The following is an 8,155-nucleotide window of genomic DNA, read 5'->3' on the forward strand; positions in this document are numbered from 1 at the left end:
CTTTCAGCTTTCTCTTGCTCTGATAGACTAAATGGAAAAGGAAGGGGGTGAATTCAAGCCTGAATAAGGGCTATTCAAAGCAGAAAGTCCAAGGGAAAGGCAGTGAGTGGATTAACCCCATCACTGCCTAACAGACTGCTTCCCCACGTGCACTCAGAGGTCACAGCATCAGACACAGACTGATCTGCTGTTGTTTTTGCATTGTATGTTTTAGACTTCAAAGCCAAAATGCCATGGCTCAGCAGTAAATCTGGGTGTTACAATCACACATTGTTCTTGATCATTAGGCAAACAGTCTATTAATAAGCAGCTGAAGTGTAAAAGTGCACTTCAGCCGAGGTGGTAATAAATTCAAAATCCACTGGAGGACTCAAAAGATACACAGTGGTATCATGACTGATAGCCTCAGGCACTCTGCTTCAACTCCTCTTCAGTAGACCTAAGCATGGCTTCATTCAGGTTATCTTTCATTTCTAGTTCATTCCTTTTCTTCTTCTTCTTCTTCTTCTTCTTCTTCTTCTTCTTCTTTTTACTAACTTTTCTTAATTTAGCACTTGGACAATATATTTTCATGCATAGATTACTTACCTTTTAACCATAGTTTTTTTTCTTCTTCTTTGCTACCACAAGTGAAACAGCAAACACAAGACTACACATGATAATACACATACCCTTATTTAAACGTCCCTCAATTAGGGTACACTGTATAGTCTCTGAACATCACCTATATTAAACATAATGCATGTGCTCTACCTGTATGATGAATTATTTGCATGGCCATCTTCCATCTGGTTTCAAACTTGGTGCTTAAATGGTTCGGCTTTCTCTAAACCTCTGTCAGCATATAAATGGCTGGCAAATAGAAAGAAAAAATATGGCTCTGTTATACTGTACTAATATGATGAAACATTTCTCTCTTCATGGGAGTGGTCTCCCACTGTCTTCTGGGATGACAGTGTTCACATCCACAGGAACCGAGGGCTCACTGAGTGGTTTGATGAAAATGACGTAAATCATATGCTATTGCCTTCAGTCATCCGATCTCAACCCATTTTTTTGAAAGAATGGTGTTCATCCCTCCAGTACAGTTTCAGAGACTTATAGAATCTATGACCAGGTGCACAGAAGTTCCAATGGCTTATGGCAGCTTTACACCTTACTAAGACATTTTATGTTTCTTTATTCGTTGTTGCCCATTTAGAACAGAGTTGCTTCAACTAAGAACATAAAAAATAACCTCAAAAGGGAGGTCACTTGTTTGGCTGAAGAGCCATGTAGGGGACAGGCAGAAAAGGGCATGATGAGTCACCATTAGAGAAATCACAAGGGCTTATCCTTCTCCCAACACTTAATGAACATTGGCAGCCAGGCTCAAACCCATAATCTGCTAGTGTGTTTGGAGCTTTCATAGCAAGCTCCAGTGAGCAGCCTTTGTTATTGCATTTTCTTTCTCGTTTTTTTCCCCCCTCCACAAACAAAGTGTCATCAAGCTTCACAGCATAGAAACTGAAATGAATGAGACCACTCAGAGTGATGCTGTAAGATCATGGGCTTCTGCTTCATTCTGCCATATATCTTGAAAATGTAATAGAATTTGCTGATCATCAGGTGTTTGTTTTAATTAAAAATCTTGCCTTATTGTTATTCCTAGGCACCACTCATCCAAAATCAGGTCTGTGTTGTACAGTATGAGCCTAGAACACATTTACAAGTGATATAGATGGTGCATGAACCCATGACCTTCATGATCTATGGTTGCAACATCCAGTTGCTATGACGACCACTGTGCACATAGTCAAAATTGGTCTGTTGATTTTAGCCTCTATCTGCGGCCACTTGTCAACATTGGGGATTTGCCTACATCATTGCTATTTGCTTTTCACAAACAGAAGCACACAGGTTATCACGGCTGAACCCAGATTTCTGCATTTCATCTTCCACTCACAGTATGCTGCAATGACAGGGCTAAACAATCAGTATTCTTTTAGCACCCGTTAGCCAGATGGAGTAAGCACTTCCACATGCATCTACCCCATGTCACTGTTTAAACTGTCATTTGCTCACAGTCATTTATTTCTCATTCGTCTTCATCGCTTCATCCCATCTGTCCTCCCTGCTTTTCCTCCCACTCTGAAATAACTACACTGACTTTGGCCTGTTCTCACACCGCTCCATGTGAATAGAATTCATCTCAGCCTTGGACTGAAAGAAACAGCATAATGTCCTCAGTTGTCACAATGCGTGGATGTGCGTGCTGTGGCTATAGATGGTTCAAGGTTAGAAGGTTTTTTGCAGCACCTGGTTTCGGATGAGTACCATAAGACTAGGTACATAGACATAAAGGCTGCAGTGAAATATAAAGTATATGAAAAAAGGCATAAAAGCCCTCAGTGCAGTAGTGCAATTATATTCCTGAATAGTATTCTTAGTCATGTGACCTGTATGTTTTGTATGTTGCATGTTCTCTATAATGAGCAAGGTCATTTTTGCATAAAAATGATGTCTGAGAAGGTCTTGGGATGTGATCAGAGCACTTAAACAGACATCACATAACTTTTACCTAAACTTGGACATACAGTAGGAAGAACATTGCCTGATGGCAAATTGAGCATTGCAGCTCTAAATTTTTATATCAGATCAGGCAAATAGACTATAATAAGACAGGAATCTTCAACTGTAATGTTACAGTCAGTAGGTTATCTATAGACAAATTGTGGATATGCTATATATTTCAGTATAGTGTTAGCATTGTGTGCATAAAACAACTCTAACATAAAAGCAGCATGGAAAATTGTGCTAAAAGGCTGACTGATGCTCCCACAGGACCAGGTGATCCAACCTTCATGTGCACCTGGTCAGGCTCAGCATGGGCATGAACAGCTCTGTTACCTACCAGACACAGTTTCCCTGACACACACCTCCACACATGCACATTAATTAATGCTGATGAGCAGAAAAGGGCTCTGTGTGTATATGTATTAGTGTTGATGGTGTGCATATAAGAGAGAGACCCTATTTTCATTTTCTCCATTACCACTGTGACTGTTAGTGACAGATGTCCTTGAACGAAATAAATATATGCATATCAACAGTAATCATGTTGATCCTAAAATGTCCCTTACAGTGTTATAGAGGTTAATGCATTTGGAAGTTTGTTTCCCTCTGCCTCGGTTTCTCTCATCCCTTATGGGGTATTTGGTAAGCCTGTGTTGTGATAAGCTGTGTATGATTTGATGAGGTTGTGGGTCGTGCTTGATGCGAGAGATGTGGACCCTGAAGGGACGTGGAGCACGTGTAAGGAATGAACACCAAGTTACTACAGTATGTCTGACCTTGCAGCATATTTGTTCTGAGCTCATGAATATATGCTGCCTCATACATATGGTCAGAGGTCTCATCCCACATCATTATCAAATAATACATTACTTTAGAGGCTTCATTGTTTGGGTAAAAAATATCAGAGAGAATACATTCAAAATAAAATAGGAGGGAAATTTAATTTAAAAATAATTATTGATGATGCCTTTTCCATTATAGACCACACAACTTCACAGCTTCAGCTGCAAACAAAGCAACAAAAATTATCTTTGTAAATAATCACATTTGGCTAAATAATTATCCAATGGCTGTAATAAAAGTATTAAAAGCCATTGATGCATTGAGCAGAGAATGGTGTGTTATTAATCTACATTTATGCACAGTTTAACAGTAAGTGTTGGGAAATTAATGTAATAATACAAGACTAATTGCAAAGTCTGTATGAACCACTTTGCTGCTCTTCTGTGATGAACCGCTTTTGGATATAAAACAAATTATGTTAGACTGAGGAATTGGCTTGAATTGGGTTAATGCTGCAGATGTCTGCAAGGATCCAAGGATGCTCTGATTTTCATTTAAGGATGTCACGTTCTCAGTGGGTATCATTAGTGTTTCAGGTAACATACACTCTACACATTTCATCATGTTGCTGGTATAGTGGGACATAAGGTAAATTGGTACCTGCTGTCCCACTATACCAATAACATGATACAGTGGGACATCAGGTAAATTGGTACAGTTTAGCAGCATTTATTTTTCAGCCTGATAAGTGAAAGTGAAACCATCCATTCAGTGGGGGAGCTACAGTGCTGAAGCCCCAATGAACCTTTGATAAAAATAGGCAAACCCCAGGAATCATTGCATTTCTTTGACAGTCTTGTTTTGGGGCCAGGAGGTCACTGCCTTCACTTTGCTCTGGTACAGTCCCGATTCTCTTTCATTGTATTGTAGCCTAAAAACCTTTACATTTCTGGTCAAATTAATTTCCCCTCCCCCCAGTTGACATACAGATTTTTCTTGAAGAGTTTAAAAAAAAAAGTTTTTCAATATAACATATATTCCCTGAATTCCCTGAGTACCTCATTTATGAAGGCCTGGAGTGCATTGACTAGCCCATTTGGCATAACCAGGTAATCATAATGTCAGGTGTTGGTTATGAAGGCAGTCTTCCATTCAATGTCTTCTCTAATACGGATCAAATTTCATCCACTTTAAAGTTCAAGTTTAGTAAAGACTTTATCTCTTCTTATCTGTTCAGTGGCAGATGGTAACAGAGGTATTTCACCAGGACCTTATTCAATCCCCTACACTTGAATCCCCAACAGGCCTGAGTCCACCATTTATCTTTTACCAGAAGAAGACGTCCATAGCAGCAGGTAATTTTGCAGGGCGGATGTATCTTCAAGCCAAGGCTTCAGCAATGTGCTCTTCCATGGCTTTGGTTTCTGGAAGTGAAAGCAGATACACACATCCACTAGGGGGTGTAGTGCAGTTCAGTTGAACAATCCCTAGGACAATGTTGTGGTAACTTGCTTTTGATTTATTGAACACTTTCCTCAAGTCAGGCATATCCCTGTACAGCACATTTTAACCTGGTCTTTTTTGTTGGCATTTACAGCACATATGAATCTTGTGTTTTCTTTTGAATTTGAAACAATGATGTTTGATGGCAATAACTTTAATGTGGAGGATGTTGGTCATTTCTGTGTGATGTTCTAGTGCTTTTCTTAAATGTTCTGGTCATTGTGTTTTCCTACTTTGGCCTGGTCATTACAAGTTGGTAAATTGCCCTTGTTAGTTGTATACCAGTTCTGAAATGAACAGAGAACAAGGCAAATATGCATATTGATATGGTAATTATGGCTAGTCTTGCCAATGTAGTACAGTAGGTGAGTTATTTATTAACTATGGATTACATACCAAATCATTACTTTACTTCATTTCAGTTCACTTCATCTGCCATTAATGAAGACTTATTTTCTTAATATGCCTTTGAGTAGGAAAGAAATAATAAAACACAAACTTTTTGTCCTTTTAAATTGTACTCTTTTTTCCCCCATCTCTCTAGCTGAGATAAAATGTCTGACCAAATGTGAAACTAATAAGTTATCCTTTAAAGACTACATACTGATGACACATTAACACTAGGCTTCACAATCACATGCTCAGGACTATGAGGTTCTATTATGAAACTAAATGTGACTAACAAAAATGGCTAGGTCGTCAGGAACAGCTCTCCTCTGGTGTCTCTTTGACAGGCGCAAACTCTTATTTAACCAATTCAGTTCGTTGTAGAGGTGTTTGGTGCATCACACTCTGCTGGTCTGACTCACTGACTACTATTCTATGTATTCTGCAGAAAGCCCATGACAGACTGACCCTTTGCTATAGAACTACTGCATCAGCTGAATTAGTTTCACAAGCCATTCAGCAAACCATTCAGAAGCTTCTAGTCAGGTGTCTTTATAATTTACGGCATAATCTTTTAGTCATGTTTCTCAGGTGGAGGGTCACTGTGAATCAGCTTCAAACTTTGGCATAATCACTAGATGCATGAGAAATGTGCATTATTAAATTACAAAAAAAAAAACAACAACAGAAAAAAGCAAGGCAATCAAACAGTATTATTATCTTGCCTAATACACAGGTGTGTCAATGTATCAAGCCTCCAAGCCTCAGGTCCAAGGTACATATTTAAAATAAAAGGAATAGTTATCAGTTCTCAAAAGAGAGCATACTTCCCACAATTAGTGTCTTCACAGTTAGAATCATGCGGCTCTATTTTCCTCTGTGGCATTTACATTAAAACTAATCCTCAGAACTTGTTGCATACAGTGCTTATTGAATTATAATTCTAACTATTACAAGAGGAATGCAATGAATTTCTGAAGGGTCTGGTGTGATATTTCACTAATTTGTTATTCAGTCATTGCAGATACTGCTGTAAACATAGGATGCATGAGTGATAAGGGAGAATTATTCACTAAATCTTATCCACTGGCAATTATACAGATTTTTAAATCAAGCAATGGGATACATATATAATCATTTGCTTTTGTCTTTTTTAGGTAGTCATTGTACGGTTAACTCTAGAAATAGTGACATCCTTCATGAATATGAACAAAATTGATTGTATAAAATGAACAAATAAAAAATACCATCATGGGAAAAAATAAGTGGACATATAAGGACAAACAAACATTTGATCATCTTTGAAACAGTGCCTATAATTAAAGTTTATACAGAAATGACACATAAAATTGATATTTTGTAGTAATTTTCACAAATGAAATCAACAAAAAAAGATCAGTCACATGGAAAAAGCAAGTACACCCCTACATTTATCACAACTTCAAATCCATAAAATTTGAATCTGGTGTTCAGTATAGGGTTCCAGTGATTAGAACCTGCTTAGGGAGTGCAGCTGTTATTTAGACCTCTCATATCTAGTGTCTGGTGTTCCCTTTGCTAATGAGGTGTGTGGTGTCATCATGCCAAGATCTAAAGAGTTCTTTAGAAAAAAGGTTGTGGATACCTATGAGTCTGGCAAGGGATAAAAAAAAAAAAAAAATTGATGAAAAATATTATTTGAAATACATCATTCCACTGTAAGAAAAAATCATCTACATGTGCCATTATTATCTACATGTGCCAGTATTAGTGAGGCCGGCAGGGGTGTTCACCCTGTGGTCTGTGTGGGTCCTAATGCCCCAGTATAGTGATGGGGACGCTATACTGTATAAACAGCACTGTCTTTCGGATGAGGGGTTATCCTGAGATGCTGACTCTCTCTGGTCATTAAAAATCCCCTCCATTGGCCCTTATCTATCATGTCCCCCAATAATCTCCATCCCTGATTTGGCGATATCACAATCCTCTCCTCTCCACCATTAACTGGTGTGTGGTGGGCGTTCTGGCACACTATGGCTGAATAGCGCATCATCCAGGTGGATGTTACACACTAGTGGTGGTTTCAGGAGACCCCCCCCCAATACAATGTAAAATGCTTTGAGTGTATAGTAAACTGATATACAAATCTAAGGAATTATTATTATTATTATTATTATTATTATCAACATTATTCTTATAAGTGGCGCAGATTTCAAACAACTTCCAATTAGTCCAGGACTGGCCGCCACAGCAAATTCAGCCCAAGTGCAGACTGTTTGATGCAAAAAGAAGTCTCCAAGAACCCCAAATTTTCTTCATAGGGTCTGCTAGTAAGTCTTGCAACTGTTGGTATCAAAGTGCATGCTTCTACAGTCAGAAAGAGATTGCACAAATTTGACCTGCATGGGAGGCGTGCCAGCAAAAAACCTTTGCTATCTAAAAAGAACGTTAAAGCAAGACTACAGTTTGCCAATGAGCATATAGGCAAAGACCAGGCCTTTTGGAATAATGTGCTCTGGACAGACTAATCAAAGATAGAGTTGTTTGGACACAGTAACAGCAGACATCATTGGGGCAGACCAAAGACAGCTTTTCACCGTGTGAAGCACGGTGGTGGAAAGGTTATGGTTTGGGGTTGCTTCGCCGCCTCAGTGACTGGACGTACCCGAAGACTTGAGACGTGAACTAATCATTTCTGTTTCCGGGGAACAGACATGACAAATGTGACATGACAAAAGAAAGAACGACTCTGATCCGGAGGTGAGGTGAACTAACAGACTGCATAGCCTGAAGACCAGCTAAACTATTAATTAATCATAGGACTGCAACTAACAATTATTTTCATAATTGATTAGTTGGCCGATTACTCGGATTGGGCGGGGCAAACTTTCAGTACCATTTTTTCCGTTTATTTAACATTAAATCCAAAAACTGAGTGTTACAAATA

This window comes from Ictalurus punctatus, chromosome 9 (assembly GCF_001660625.3).
Source record: "Ictalurus punctatus breed USDA103 chromosome 9, Coco_2.0, whole genome shotgun sequence".
Lineage (NCBI taxonomy): Eukaryota > Metazoa > Chordata > Actinopteri > Siluriformes > Ictaluridae > Ictalurus > Ictalurus punctatus.